This window comes from Natator depressus, chromosome 8 (assembly GCF_965152275.1).
Source record: "Natator depressus isolate rNatDep1 chromosome 8, rNatDep2.hap1, whole genome shotgun sequence".
NCBI lineage: Eukaryota > Metazoa > Chordata > Testudines > Cheloniidae > Natator > Natator depressus.
In genome coordinates this window covers 76,043,608-76,060,244 of record NC_134241.1, presented here as the reverse complement: position 1 = coordinate 76,060,244, position 16,637 = coordinate 76,043,608, and the positions used below count along the sequence as shown (strand labels likewise).

The 16,637-nt window shown below is 41.3% G+C and overlaps 1 long non-coding RNA gene across 1 annotated transcript in view; it reads right to left on the bottom strand.

The window, feature by feature from the left end:
- Positions 1 to 16,637, bottom strand: part of LOC141992903 (uncharacterized) — a 37,565-nt gene that overhangs the window by 11,581 nt on the left and 9,347 nt on the right. The window contains exon 3 of the long non-coding RNA XR_012640689.1: positions 6,229 to 6,334. This is a non-coding gene — a long non-coding RNA (uncharacterized LOC141992903). The remainder of the gene's footprint in view (positions 1 to 6,228; positions 6,335 to 16,637) is intronic.

Here is a 16,637-nt window from a genome sequence, read left to right as displayed (position 1 = left end):
TCTGCAATTCGATATCCCAGGAAAATTGTGGTTTCTCCTTTTCTTTTCATCTCATAGTACCTTGAGACCACATAGCATGCACTGTATTATTATTCCTCCATCTAGATGGAGGAAAACATATAGGGCCAAATTTAGTCTCCAAAGACTTATTACCATGAATATGAGGGCACATGAATTAGGAGGTCTTAAATGGTGCATAGCACCTGTGCTGGCTGTCAGGATTCGGGTGCATTTCACCCTATATGTCCATATACTGTGATAAGTAAGGAAAAATACAGAGGTAAATCTAATGTAATCACTATAAAAGAATCCTACCATATATCCACTGACAAGCCTGAGACACACTTGGAACTAAGTGTTTTACAAAGCCTACTGAGTAATTATATAATAAATACAACTATCTATGTCTTGCTCTAGATATAGATCACATACACACCTCCGCCCTCACCATAGGATACTAGGGACCCAAATCTGCTCCCAAAGAAGACAATACCCAAAGTCCAGTAACAAATTTTTTAAAATAGTAGCAATGCTAATGTTCTGGTAATTGAAATATTTGTGTCAAAAGGTTACAACTACACAAAGGAAAACATTTACAGACACAAACCTAGACTTCTTAACTCTCATACGCCCCTTGGGAACCTGATATTGCTCAGTTTTGGGGCCAAGGCTTAGACTCATCAATATCTATCTGCCATCATAACAGACTATCATCTTCAGTGTTTCATGAATAATGTCAATAATTATGACAAAAAAACCTAAAACAAAAAGCAAGGACCAACCACATCGTTATTAAGAAATAGAGGAGCGGTGGTTATAAAGGTAAAACCATTTGTTAAAAAATAGGTCATGAAAAAAATGCTTTCTATACCATATGACATGACCATGAGACAACAAAATCTAGAATCTCAGATCCATCGCACTGGTTAATGCATAAATGCTTAAGTGCACAAAGTCCCATAGAATAAGCTTAATTCAGATGCTCAGCCAGTGACTGAATGACAGAAATGAATTGAAGCCTCCCTGTGAAAGAAAAATCAACTAGCTCCTGTCTATAATGGAAGGCCCAAGGATGCAACAAGAAACCAACTGTACAAGGGCAGAAGTTATTTAATCAGATTTGTACCAGAAATCTAAGAAGTGCATATTGAAGCATATACCTAAAATCATAAAGTACTCTATGACAGGTTTCAGAGTAGCAGCCATGTTAGTCTGTATTCGAAAAAAGAAAAGGAGGACTTGTGGCACCTTAGAGACTAACCAATTTATTTGAGCATAAGCTTTCGTGAGCTACAGCTCACTTCATCTGATGCATAAAAGCGAAAAATGCAGAGAGGATGTTTTTATACACACAGACCATGAAAAAATGGGTGTTTAATCACTTCAAAAGGCTGAAGGCCCCCAACTAAAACCTCTCCAACACATTATCAAGGATCTACAACCTATCCTGAAGGACGACCCATCACTCTCACAAATCTTGGGAGACAGGCCAGTCCTTGCTTACAGACAGCCCCCCAACCTGAAGCAAATACTCACCAGCAACTACATACCACACAACAGAACCACTAACCCAGGAACCTATCCTTGCAACAAAGCCCGTTGCCAACTGTGCCCACATATCTATACAGGGGACACCATCATAGGGCCTAATCACATCAGCCACACTATCAGGGCTCGTTCACCTGCACATCTATCAATGTGATATATGCCATCATGTGCAAGCAATGCCCCTCTGCCATGTACATTGGTCAAACTGGACAGTCTCTACGTAAAAGAATAAATGGACACAAATCAGATGTCAAGAATTACAACATTCATAAACCAGTCGGAGAACACTTCAATCTCTCTGGTCACGCGATTACAGACATGAAAGTTGCGATATTACAACAGAAAAACTTCAAAACCAGAGTCCAGCGAGAGACTGCTGAATTGGAATTCATTTGCAAATTGGATACAATTAACTTAGGCTTGAATAGAGACTGGGAGTGGCTAAGTCATTATGCAAGGTAACCTATTTCCCCTTGTTTTTTCCTACCTGTCCCCCCCCAGTTCCTCAGACGTTCTTGTTAAACCCTGGATTTGTGCTGGAAATGGCCCACCTTGATTATCATACACATTGTAAGGAGAGTGATCACTTTAGATAAGCTATTACCAGCAGGAGAGTGGGGTGGGGGGAGAAAACCTTTTGAAATGATAAACACCCATTTTTTTCATGGTCTGTGTGTATAAAAACATCCTCACTGCATTTTCCACTTTTATGCATCAGATGAAGTGAGCTGTAGCTCACGAAAGCTTATCCTCAAATAAATTGGTTACTCTCTAAGGTGCCACAAGTACTCCTTTTCAATAGCCCAGTGGCTCGGGCACTTGTCTGGAATACAGGAGATCCAGATTCAAATCAGGAGCAAAGATTTGGGTCTTCCACATTTCAGGTGGGATGCTCTCAATAGTAGGTATTGGGTATTCTGGGGTGGGTCTCTCTCTGTCTTGCCTTTGAAGCGGCTCAACTTTGTATAAATAATTAAATAGTAATCAAAGCAAGGACTAGAACAGGTGTGTCCCCCATCCCAGCTGAATGCCCTAACCACCTGTAATGAGTCCATCTTAGAGTCTCATGAGTCATCCCTGAGTCTAATCACCTTAGGGCTCCACATCTCAACCAGGAAAGGGAACTGGGTGTAGTTCTTCATACCCCACGTTACGCAGATGTCATGGATGTATACCCATATTTGTTCTGATACCCCAAACATCATAAGGATAATGTCTGCCCCTATTCCAGCTGTGGCATTCTGAGTGTACATAATTAACCCTAATCATTATTATTAACCATTTATGTCAATCCTTTTTCAATTATTTCCTAACAATTCCTATGTGTCAACACAAGCTACTACTGCCTAGTGGCCTAACTGCCAAAACTCCTTTTTCACAAGACGTGTGTGGTGTATTATCGCTTTCGTGGTCTCCTGTTTATCCTCTCTGAACGAAGATGCAAAAATATGACCTCGGGTTATATTCCTTTAGGCCTGTACTCTTATAACTAAAACCCAGCTCTTAGCATAACTACTTCTAATAAAATTCCTGCTAATACAGCAAATCCTTAATGCAGCAAGCCTGATAACCCAATTACGTATGTTCATCTACTTGTGCCCATGTATGTTTCAAACTAATAAGCAACACAGCAAGATCAGTCATACACCTCTGATAATATCATTACTCTTATTGAAATAGCAAATGCAGGGGAAGAAGAGAAAGGTCATAGGTCAACAATAGTGATTCTCATTCTCTCTCTTTGGCCCAATAAATAACCTAGGTGAGTGCCCTAATCACTGGGCTATTGAGTATTGGGGGTGAGAGAGGTAAGAGCGAAGGACAGGATATAGGGTTGCCAACTTTCTAATTGCACAAAACTAAACACCCTTGCCCCATCCCCTTCCCTGAGGCCCTGCCCCACCCTTCTCAGAGGCTCCGCCCAGGCTCACTCCATCCCCACTCCCTCTGTCACTCGCTCTCCCCCACCCTCACTCACTCGCTCATTTTCACTGGGCTGGGACAGGAGATTGGGGAGCAGGAGGGGGTGAACACATTGATTGGGGGTGTAGGCTCTGGGGTAGGGGATCCCAAGCTCAAGGAAGTCAATAGGAGTCTCTTCATTGACTTTAATGACCTCTGACTCAGAACTTATCTTCCTGCATCACTTCCCACCCTGTGGTACAAGAGACCATGTAAACTAAACAGCAAATCCAATAAGCAATAGTAGTGTGTAAGCTGGTAAAATTTTGTATTCATAGAAACTAGCACTCCATACTATAAAAATAAAATTGTGCTATTATCTACATATGTGATGTTTTTCCATGAAAATAGAAATCTGGTATTTATCATTTATCAGCTTTCCAGTTTTAACAAATAGGAATGCCATTTATTCATTATAATTTGAAAGACAAAATACAGTATCTACCCACTATCTCTTTGATAAACTCAGTCCAATGAATCAAATGCACAATACATATCACAAACAATACATAAAAGATCCAATAAAAGATCAGAGACACTGCATGCATAATTTGGTCTATAGATGCAGCCCTACTAGTTGTAAGTAAATACAAAAGACTATGTTTGTTGCTAGGAAGACCTACATAGTATACATTCTTTTATAAAATGGATCATTATTTATACACCACCATAGGTGTTCAGGACTCCTTACATATAGGATTAGTTATTACCTCTCCAATACTCATTGTCTACGAATAACCACACACTGGACACAATAAGGTACAGGTTTTTATTTATCATTTATGTACATATTTACAATGGTTTGCTCTGGAAATGTCACTGTGCTGTGAATTGAATACTGAACTGGGAACCAGAAACTTCTCAGTTCTAATCTTGGCTCCGATACCTGATTCCTCTGTAGCTTTGAGCAAACCATTTGATCTCTGCTTCCACGTTTCATCTGTAAAATGGCAATATGACTGCGTACCTACAGAGTGGTGTTGTGATGCACCTGACTCTTCTCTCGGTCTAGAGAAGTTTTGCAAGTTTGTAAAATATTTTGCAGTTGAATGTTGGTTTTATTACATTGCGATCCCAACTGAGAGGTGGAAAGTAAAATAGTTTCTAAAATTCCAATAGTTGTTCATTGTTTTCTATTAACATTGGGTCTGATTCTGCAAACACTATCCAGCAGAGTGGTTTTTATTGAGTATTGTCCCATGGACTACTGGAGTTTGTAGGATCATTCCCAAACGCATTTTTAGCAGTAAGGGTAACTAACAATTGGAACAATTCACCAGGGCTGTCTGTGGTGGATTCCCCATCATTGGCAGTTTTAAAATCAAGATTGGATTTTTTTCTAAAAGACACACTCTACTTCAAACAGGAATTAGTTCAGAGAAGTTCTGTGGCCTGTGTTATGCAGGAGGATCAAACTAGAGATTATCACAATAGTCCCTCCTAGCCTTACAGTCTGTGAATCAAGGAACACTGGCCCCAAAGACACCAGCTTCAGTACCTCTTTCATCTCCTTCTCTCACAAACTTTTCTCACCTTCTTCCAAGGTGTCCCTGTTGCTTAGAACATCCTTCACAAACAGTTCCCCTAAGTCATCTCCCAGGCCCCATCCACTTAAAAAAAAAATCTCATTTCTGCATCTCGGCTGCAAGAAGTGAAGATGGAGGAAATGTATTTTAAAATAAAAAGTATGAATGGAGTCAAAGTGCCTTTGTACCTCAGTGAGCTACCAGTGATCTTTGTGTTGTCATCTTTGTTTTTGCTTTCTCCTTCCTCACCCCTTTATTGTGGTTTGGTCTGGCCCTTATCTGTGTCCTGTAACACTTAGATTCTAAGCTCTCAGGACAGGGACCATGTCTTTATTTGGGCCCCAAACCAGCAAAAAAAAGTATGCTTAGCTTTAATCATGACAATAGTCAACTCACTTCAGTGAAAATACTCACATGTTTAAAATTAAGCAAGTGAATAAGTGTTTGGTGAAGGGCCTAGCACATAACTGGGCAGCTGAAAATAAAAACATGATTAATTTGCTTCCATTTTTATTGCTTTCCACACTATATAATTGGAGCCACATTAGTCATTTTATTTTAAATTATGTTCTTAAAAGAATGTTGTTTTCTGCTAGAGTAAAAATCAAAACTGATTTCTCTTCTAATTTAGTGTGGTTGTAACATATTATGAAAGCTGAGCATCATTTTAAAAAATATTTTGCTTATTTACAGAAGTGAAGGAAACATTTGCTTTTGCATTATCCAACTGAAAAAACATTGGTTTATAGAACAACGAAAAAAATCTTCTCTAAGGTATTAGAATCCTGTGCAATTTCATGTTTGACTTTAAAACAAAAAGTTTCCCTAGCCTGTTTTCACAAAACTAGGCCGATGAAGGGGGGAAAAAATCACTTGCATTCATCATGAAAAGTACAGGAAAATGACTAAAAAGAAAAAAGAAAAGGAGTACTTGTGGCACCTTAGAGACTAACCAGTTTATTTGAGCATGAGCTTTTGTGAGCTACAGCTCACTTCATCGGATGCATAGCTGTAGCTCACGAAAGCTCATGCTCAAATAAACTGGTTAGTCTCTAAGGTGCCACAAGTACTCCTTTTCTTTTTTCTTTTTATGAATACAGACTAACACGGCTGTTACTCTGAAACCTGTCATTAGGAAAATGACTGGTACCACTGAGTGTGTTGTGTATAAGTAAATAAAACATATACTTACCATCAGTCCTTTTGGTACTGTCATTGTATTCCTCAATACACAGCACATTGACTTTTCATTCTTTCCACATAGAGTTTAAGTTTCACTGTGGCTCTAATTCTATGCACTGGAAAGGAAGTCAAAAGATTTCAGACACTGTTTAAATATCCAATCCTGCAGACCTGACTCAGTCAAAACTCAAACGCTAATCCTATAATGACTGAAGTCAGAATTATGTGGTCCAAATTTGGGCAATAAGGGTCATGTTATCACCCGGCATAAACATAGCAATGAAGCTATACACCAGCTGAGGATGTGTCCCATTGGGTGAAACCCTACCATGGCCTAATGGCCTCTCAGCCCAGAGAGACAGTAGATTTAATTTAGAATCATCCTCTGGATCCCTTTTGCATTTAGGTGTTGCATATCTGCTTGTCATACATTCATACTTACTTTACACACAGTCTCTTTTTAATAAGCTACTTCCAGATCTGGGGTGTGCTTATAATATGTCTGTCATCCCCAATGTCTTATTCTAGTTGCCAAAATCAGAAAGGGACCTTTATGTTTATTTCTCTTCGTCACTGAATACACTGACATCATCATGGGACTAACGCATGCTGAAGCCCAGGTATAATCTGTGAAGTGGCACCAATATAATTCTGCCCTCCACCTCTCTCCACACAACCCCCTCCAAAAAAATAGTCTCCTGAAAGAGGAGTTGGAGTCAGGGACCCCAGTTAACTATCCCCTGGGAAGGCTCTTTCCCTACTGCAGGTGGTGCAACATCACTTTGACTATAGAAGAATAATCGAAACGTGAACAATAGACTTTGTCATGTACCAAACAAACAACAAAACCCAAACGCAACCTGCCCATCAAAACCTAGAAATTTTTCACAAACTGCTCTTTCATTGCACAGATCATAAAGTGACAAAACAAAGGAGCTGGAATGAGGTGAGTCATTTACTTCTCCAACCTGAGGACAGAAGGAAACATGATGTGGCACTCCACTCCATCCAATTAATGTTCTTTAAAGAATGTTGTTGATTCTCATGTGCCTATTGATTCTCATGTGCCTAGTCTATCAGATTTCTGGCTTGATTCTCATGTGCCTAGTCTATCTGACCATGATTTCTAATGGCAAGTATGTGATACACGCTTAATCTTTCCTCACTTAGGCCCAGATCCACCACTCCTCTGATACTTGAGAAAGGGAGCTGTGGAGAAGGATCTCTTCAAGGATCCCCTTGTGTCCCCTCTGGAATATGGCATTGACCTTCCCCCTCTCCCCCCCAACATGGAGCCTTCCTGGGGACCTGGGGATTACAGGGGACGAGAAGCTGGACATGATTTAACAGTGTGTCCTTATTGCCAAGAAGGCTAACGGCATATTGAGCTGCATTAGTAGGAGCATTGCCAGCGGATCGAGGCAAGTGATTATTCCCCTCTATTCAGCACTGGTGAGGCCACATCTGGAGTAGTGCATCCAGTTTTGGGCCCCCCACAGAAAGGATGTGGACAGATTGGAGAAAGTCCAGTGGAGGGCAACAAAAATGATTAGGGGGCTGGGGCACATGACTTATGAGGAGAGGCTGAGGGAATTGGTCTTATTTAGTCTGAAGAAGAGAAGAGCGAGTGGGGATTTGATAGCAGCCTTCAACTACTTGAACGTGGGTTCCAAAGAGGCTGGAGCTAGGGTGTTCTCAGTGGTGGCAGATAACAGAACAAGGAGCAATGGTCTCAAGTTGCAATGGGGGACGTCTAGGTTGGATATTAGGAAAAACTATTTCACTAGGAGGGTGGTGAAGCACTGGAATGGGTTACCTAGGGAGGTGGTAGAATCTCCATCCTTAGAGGTTTTTCAGGCCCAGCTTGACAAAGCCCTGGCTGGGATGATTTAGGGGGGTTGGTCCTGCTTTGAGAAGAGGGTTGGACTAGATGGCCTCCTGAGGTCTCTTCTGACTCTAATCTTCTATGATTCCCAAACCTGGCAGATCCCTAGAATCTGCAGGAGGCCAGGGCCATCCAAAATGTCGTATCTGCTGCCACACCAGCTATGAGCTGTGTAGAGTCTTCATGGGCCTCCACCTCATCAGCACCTGAGGGTCCAGGAATGGGCTCTGCCGTAAGATAAAATACACTGCCTATTGTATTATCTGCTCTCCCTAGTCATCTTCCTCAGGCTTAGGGCTGGTCTTTGCTTCTGGGGAGATCGATGCAGCGAGTGTCCATTTAGCGGGTCTCATGAAGACCCACTAAATCAATGGCAGAGTGCTCTCTGGTCGACCCCAGTACTCCAGCTCTCCTAGAAGAGTAAGGGAAGTCGACTGAAGAGCATCTCCCATCGATGCAGAGCAGTGAAGACACTGGGATAAGTTGATCTAAGCTATGTCGACTCCAGCTACGTTATTCACATAGCTGGAGTAGCATAACTTAGGTTGACTAACCCCAGTAGTGAAGACAAGCTCTTAGTCTCAGCCAGTTGCTTTTCTCAGAGAAAATGAAATCACATAAGCAATGGGACAGCTGGTAGAAAGTTAGAGGGAGCTGTGCTCCCCCTCCTCTGCAAACAGCAGAAGAGTGCCCTTCTCCATGGCTTGGGAAAGTCCTTGGTCTCCAGAGCTCCCTATTCTCCCTGACTGGTGAAATGGTCTCTTTCTTGGCCACACAACTCATTTTCAGGAATTCTACACAGGACCTGATGTGTGATTTGTTCCATTTGGAGCATGGAAGCCTCTAGAGAAGCCCTGAAGTACTGAAATTGGGATCTGTTGCCATTTCTTCAAGAGATACAAGAGGAGCTTCTCACCCAAAGATTAAAGCATGAACATGCCTTTCCCTGACACACCCAAAAATGTCCAGAGGTCTGCAAGAAGGAGTAACAAATGGGAGCTTTTCTTGTAAATGGAAAATGCAAGAGTTTTAAAAGTACAGTTAGACACTTAAACCTCTCACTTTAGCACTTTACAATTCATTCATCTTACAAAGCTTTGCCTTTTATAATCTATACCTGGTCTGAGTACCAAGGCCTACTTATTCCATTTAGTAACATGAACCTTTACATTACAAATACAGATTATGAATAGTCATTTGAGCATAGTTTAGATGCCTCTGTAAAGCTAGCAAGAGAAAATTACATTTCCTTGTTTTATAAAATGCAGTTTTCATAACTCCAAACAGCATATAGCCCCTCAGCCCAGGCCTACCAGGAAGCTTCAAATCCACAGGTTGTGACCTCTCAGGCTGTTTTCCAATGACTCATTTTTAATTTTAAAGAAGCATTGTCTCTTGATAGTAAATTAAGAACAGCCTATAGTGCATACACACAGTCATCCATCTGCTCAAGGCTCTTGTCATATGATACCAGTCTTGTATCTATAGACTTCATCTGGTATTCAAAAGCTATCAACCCTGCCTCCAAGATAGCCCATCTTCTGGCTCCAGGCTAGAAAAGTGACTCTCCGTTTCCAATTCTAATGAATGCATAGCTAACAGCAGTTTTTCCGTTAAGGATCTGGTGTCTTTAAAAAACACAGATAATGCTGGAATTACTAGGATCCAGAATTCTAAGGGAGGTATGGGATGGAGCTAACTGAATTTCACCTGCAAGACAGTGATCCTAAGGCAGCCTAACCAATTCCACTCACTCTACCCATCAGCACAAACAACATGAAACACACTTACCTTCTGCTTGTAATGTTTAGACATTACTGTTGATACAACTGTGCTCTATTGGATAAAATAGATCAGGCTCCTTTAAGTTTTTATTATCAAGGAACATTGATTAAGTGCCATTCTTACTGGAAAAAAAAAAAAAAAAAAAAAAAAAAAAGAAAAGGAGTACTTGTGGCACCTTAGAGACTAACCAGTTTATTTGAGCATGAGCTTTCGTGAGCTACAGCTCACTTCATCGGATGCATAGCATATCGTGGAAACTGCAGAAGACATTATATACACACAGAGACCTCATGGTCTCTGCATGTTTCTGCAGTTTCCTCATGGTCTCTGTGTGTATATAATGTCTTCTGCAGTTTCCACGATATGCTATGCATCCGATGAAGTGAGCTGTAGCTCACGAAAGCTCATGCTCAAATAAACTGGTTAGTCTCTAAGGTGCCACAAGTACTCCTTTTCTTTTTTCTTTTTACGAATACAGACTAACACGGCTGTTACTCTGAAACCTGTCATTCTTACTGAAGGATCCTAGAAGTGGTTTAATAAAATATACACTGTCTACAAAAATAATTTCACCCAGCACTGAAAGGCAGCCACCTCTGGGATGCAATGTAGCAGCTGTTTCATAGCTGCTATGTATTCTATTTAATGCAAATTATTTAATGAGCTAATTTGTATATTTGCAAATTATTACTATATAACTACACATTTCAACTTTAAACTAATTGTGAGATTTTAACGCTAGTGTGGTAATGAATTCCTCTTGTTTATACAGGGCAGTAGCAGAGAAAGCTTCATTGTCCTGCCAGAAGTCTCATCTTGGGGGGGGTTGGGAACTTTCTCTAGAGATAGTAGAATAGTTAAGTCTTTGTGGTCCATGGAGGTCTTGGCCTTTCTGCTGAGTGTGCCACTAAGTGCAAAGCATGGTGGAAGGTTTCTGATGTGGGAGCTGGAGCTCAGACCCACCAAACTCATGTCACATATGAGCTAAAAAACATTCATTACATGATTACAGCCCTCAGTTCCCTGCTGAGCTGGCCTGGATGCAAACTAGTGGCCTATAGTTCCCCAGTAAATGCTTACCCCCTACCCCAATACACACACAACCCTATGTAAGACTGCAAAGTCAAGCACCTATAAAGTGGGAAATGTCAGGATTAGTTATTTGTGCAACCTGAACTCATCCCCCTTGTATCTATGTGTTGTGATCTCTCATTACATAATCACATACTGTTTCCCCCCCATTTGGGTAGTCATCAAGATTTGAACCCAGGTATGACATTCTGCACTCCAGAGCACCCCATATTTACCATGGTGATGTAATTATGATATGTTTTGTACAAAGTATGCCTTGTGAGGTATCATTCTAAAAGTCCTGATCTGCTAAACACTAATATCTCGTTGGACTGTATGTCCTGTCATTGTATGTGAAGTTATGAAGTTTTGCTATGTATGTGTTACTGAAAGATGTTGTAGCTGGAAACACTCACAACTAGCCTCAGGTACAACAATGAAGAAACTAAACAGTGCTAATAGCCCATCAACAAAGACAATGGACCATGGAAAAGGCTTGTCCTCACCTGAGAATGCTTCAGCCAGTCTATGACTAACGGCTGCTATGACTCAGCAAGGAATGAAAGGGCATGTGACCAGCCCACATCATACTGAACTCCATTTTGGTACCTGTATTTTTCCACAACTGGGATGGGAACCTGGTTTGGAACAAAGGGGCTCCTGTCCTATGGAAAAACTATATAAGGGGGAAGTGACATAATGACTAGGACTCACTTCCCTGCAAGACTACACCTGGAAACACCAGAGGAACAAAGACTGAACTTGGGAAGGCGGATCCCAAGTGGGAAAGAAGAAAGCCCTGCCTGTGTAAGGAAGCTAAAACCTGCTTGTATCATCAGTTCAGGTGAGATATTGCTGATTCAAATCCTATCCAGTGTGTATGAGACTTATATTACAATTTTGTTTAATTTTCTTGGTAACCTGCTTTGATCTGTTTGCTATCACTTATAATCACAAATCTATCTTTCTGTAGTTAATAAACCTGTTTTATATTAACCAGTGTGTCATTGAGTGAAGTGTTAGGGAATCCTAGCTCTGTTAACAAAGGCTTGTGCATATCTTCCCCACATCGAGGGGGAAAAGGACTATTTAATGAGCTTGCACTGTACAGAGCCCTGTGCAGTGCAAGACAGTATAATTCTGGGTTTATACTCCAGCAGGGGTGCAAGACTGGGGAGCTGGGAAATTGGCTGGTGCCTTTATTGATGGTCCATGAGTGGTTTAGGTAAAACACTAAGGTCACTCAGTTGGGTTTGTGACACCACCTGCTGTCATGTTGGGTGATAACAGGGCCGGCAGAGGCTGGCTGGGTATCAATAGCAGAGCAATGTGAGAGAGGCCAACCCAGCTGAATTGTTAGGGGGCACAGTGGTTCCAACAGCTCCCAGACTGCACTCCAGGGATACAACCCGTTACACCAGGACTTTCCCATTCACTTCTATTTGAGTTAAAGGTGCAACTGGCAGGTATAGACTGGCACAATCTCAGCTGGTGGGTGGGCAGTGGCAACCTGGGGATTGTTATAGGTTTGGGAGAGCCTCCCCCATTCTTTCCTTCCCCTCATCACTCTCTCTCATTCTGCTCCCATCTCTTTTCAGTCCCGGCCCCTTCTGCCCCCATTCCTCAGTTCCTGTCAATTGTTGCTGTTGATACCTTCTCCTGCTCATGGGGCGCCCCACTGGCTGGCTGCCACAGTAGCTTCCATCAGCTGGTAGGAGAAACCACAGCTCTTGCCCTCAGGTCAGCTGGATGTGTGATGATCCAGCTAAGCTGTGGGAATGTGTGACAGAATTGCCATATGAGCAAGTAGGACACAAGATTCATGACACTTTGCGGATCTGCTGTTTCACAGCTCACGGCAATGCAACAGTTTAGGACAGAAAGCCTGGGGGCATCATCATGGGATTCTCCCAACTTTCTCCTGGGAGTAGAATTCAACAGTCTTTGCCTTCCATGCCCCAACTTTGGGTACCCAACTCTAGGATACACATGTATTAAAAATCTTCTTTGCAGTGGTGCTGGAACTAGGGGGGGGGGGGCCACACCACCAGCCTGAAGTAGTAATAAACAAATACCAAATACATGGTTTCCATCATCAGCATCTCCACTATAAAAATTGTTCCAGCACCCCTGCTTATTTGGCTTCCCACTTCTACAAGTTATTTGGTATAGATTCCTATACCATCTTCATCATTATAGTATCTGAGAGCCTAGGCTGCTGTTTCCACACCAAGTAGACAACAACAACACTTAGCGCTTCTACAGCACTTTCCAACCACAGGTTTACCAAGATGAGTATTAAATATAATTATCCCTAATTAGAAGATAAGGAAACTAAGGAACAGATCAGTAAAATTACTTGCCAGTTTCACACAGTTAATGGCAGAACCAGAACTAGAACCCAGGTTTCATGTGACGCTGACGGACCAGGTGCCAGCTCATGCCAAGGCCCCAGGCCTCACTGAACACTTACAAATGCACAGCTGGAGACCAGTCTTCCTTACCTCTGTGTTAGCATGATCAAAATTGATATTGGATTTAAGTTGATATGAATGTATTTAGTGCTTAGGCTTTATAAAAATGGTTGTAGGATGCTGCATGTATTGATATCACTTATAACCTCAGTGCTCCATGGTATAAAGGTATACTGAGTGTTTGCATTGTAAACCACTACACAGGAAAAGCAGCATTAATTAAGGTAAGGTGCTTGTCCCACATACCGGATGGCCCACTGAAGGCAAATGAGAGACTGTGTAGCATCAAAGGACAGAGGCCCTGTTGACTGCATTCCTCACTCCCTCCTGGAAGGAGAAACCTACGCATAAACCCATCCCATCAATTTGGACCCTGGAGTGGAAGGGATAAAAATGCCTGACAAGGAGAAACTGCCTCTCAGAATCCATACAGCATAAGAGATTCAAAGATTCCAAAACATAAGCAAAGAGATCCCCATGCTGCTTGGCATGGGTTAGCCCCGAAAAACATTTTTAATTGACAGATTACTACAACTTTGTCACCTTTTGAATCACCGGACTGAAATTCATTTGTGTAGACATGCTTGCTTGAACCTGTAAATAACTCTCACATCTTTTTCTTAGTTGATAAACCTTTAGTTAATTTACTACAGGCTTAGCTACAGGCATTGTCTTTAGTGTGAGATCTAACGTACAGATTGACCTGGGGTAAATGACTAGTCTCTTGGACCAGGAGCAACCTGGATATTTTGTGATGGCTAGTGTAAGTGATCATTTATGACTAAGTCCATCTTGCCTGGGTTGCAAGATGCACTGGAGTATCAAAGGGAACTGTCTGTGACTCCATTATAAGACTATTGTAGTACTTTGGGAATTCACATTTGTTACTGGGTTGGTGAAATCTAATTATAGAAAATACAAACAGTTTGAGGTGTCTGCCCTGCTTTTTGATAGTCTGCCATAAGGCTGGGCCTCTGAAATGTGAGCCGCTCCTGATAACATGACAACTCCCATTCCTATGCCCTTGCAACTGGACCATGATGCTCACAGTAGTTCTGAAAGCTACAAAAATTGAATTGAAACGGGAAGCCTGCTACTCCAGTGGCACCAATTTTACACTGGTGCAACTCCACTGACATCTGGAGTATTACTGCTAATTTACACTTATGTAAATAAGAGGAGAATCAAGTATGATATATTTAAGGAGATTTTTAAAAAGTCAAGAAAAAATAAGGGCAAAAGATATACATACAACAAATTAACTAACCTGTATAATATACTGTATTCGAGATCATTTATCAGTCCTGTATGTACAATTTAATGCAGTACTCTGTGGCTCTCAGACCCCACAACGGGTGAAGCTCATGATGGTGCCTCTAGGAAGATGTACATTATGTGTGTGTTTAACTATTAGAATTGTTAAGCCTTATATTTAAGACAAAGGTATCACCCCGATGAAGACTTCAATCACAAACATACCTTGATACTTAAACACAGCAGCAGCATGTGCAAGCACTTTTAGTTTCTAACTGAATGGGAAAGGCTGACATTACAAAAAAGTGTTTGGAGGTTGGTTTTTTTTTTTTTTTTTAAGGTTCTGTACACCACCACCTGTCTCATCAGCAGGACCACTCTAAGGAATGGGCCTCTAGGCACCTCATTCCCAAGATTCTCCATGCCTCATTCTTCATCCACGCTACTAGTAATGTACCATCACTGGCACAGTTACACCTGAACACTCTGGTGCTGCCAAACACCTGGCTTGATTTTCCACTGTCCAAATGAAAAATAAGCATAATCTGCTTTTTGAGGATACAGCAAATGAGGGAGTTCATGACAAATTGTGTTGGTTTATGCAGAATAGTGATAATAAGATACAAATGAGAATTTTTTGCTTAATGAATAATACCAATCACGTTTCAACAAATGCTGTGCCCTTCTAATTAAAGAGAATGCATAAAATCAGCTTAATTTATTTGTGACGAGTTATACATAGTTTAAATATTTACTACAGATTTACTCTAACATTTGAGAAGATTTTAAACATTTCTTGCTGTAAAAGCAGACCTATTCATGTAGAGCAGGTTGCAATTCTAACTTTTGCACTCCCGTTCGTTATGCAGCATGTGATGCATACCCTTGGTTTTCAAGATACAAGAGAAAGGATATTGTTGATTTACATGCTAATTCTCCAACTGTTACTAATTTTCTTGATTCCTGCTTCCAAAGTTGCACTTCCAACATTCATCACTGTAGTACACTAGAGGGGCTGAGCATCTTTCTCAATAAATTACAGGAACTATGACTAATTATAGTGATATTAACTATGCAAAGTAATGTATAACTTAAAATGGATACGTTTATCATTTCAAATTATGCTTTTGAGTCTTGATGGCCTAATCCATAGCTGCTTTTCTTCCCACCCCAAATACAGACTATAAACTGTGCTATATTTTCTAAAACATTGTTTTACAGATTTAGGCATTCCTCATAAACTCGATAAATGAAAATAACCCATTTATCTCCCATAAAATGCACAGTGCAATAGAGGACAGAGGTCTAGTAAAAGGGCATGCAGCACCAAATCCTGATTGCTTTAGTAAAGCAGGGGGGATTTGGCTTCAGTGGGGCTACTTGCATGAGTTTGGCCCATATACTGTATGCCCTTCTGATGTTATGTGGGAAATAATGGGTCTGCCTATAAGTTATGTAGTTCATATTGTCCACAGTGGAGAGTATTCAAAGCAAAGCTTCCAATTATGTCCATTTCTCCCTTTACAAAGTATCTATTCAAAAGAGCTCCTTACTGGAGTGCAAAGAGGCCAGTGCCAGATCCCAGGGAACTTACATTAGCATAGGAGTTGTACTGACCCTCTGCATGGAAGCAAATGCCACCCTGTGAAATAACCATTACATCAATCTTGCACACCATGGATGCTGTGGAGTTTATTCTGTATTCACCAGAACAAAACCTGAGAATTAGAGAGAGGTTGGTCTTAAGGTGAGGGCATTGGACTGGAGAGCTGGGTTCAGTTCTTGGTTCTGCCCCAGACAAGTCAATCTCTCAGGACCTCGCTTCTCCATCTGTAAAAAGAGGGTAACAATGCTTCTTTTCTCCCTCTTGTCTATTTAGCATGTAAGCTCTTTGGGGGCAGAGACTATATCAACCTGTGTGTCTCTGCAGTGCTTAGCACAATGGAGCAA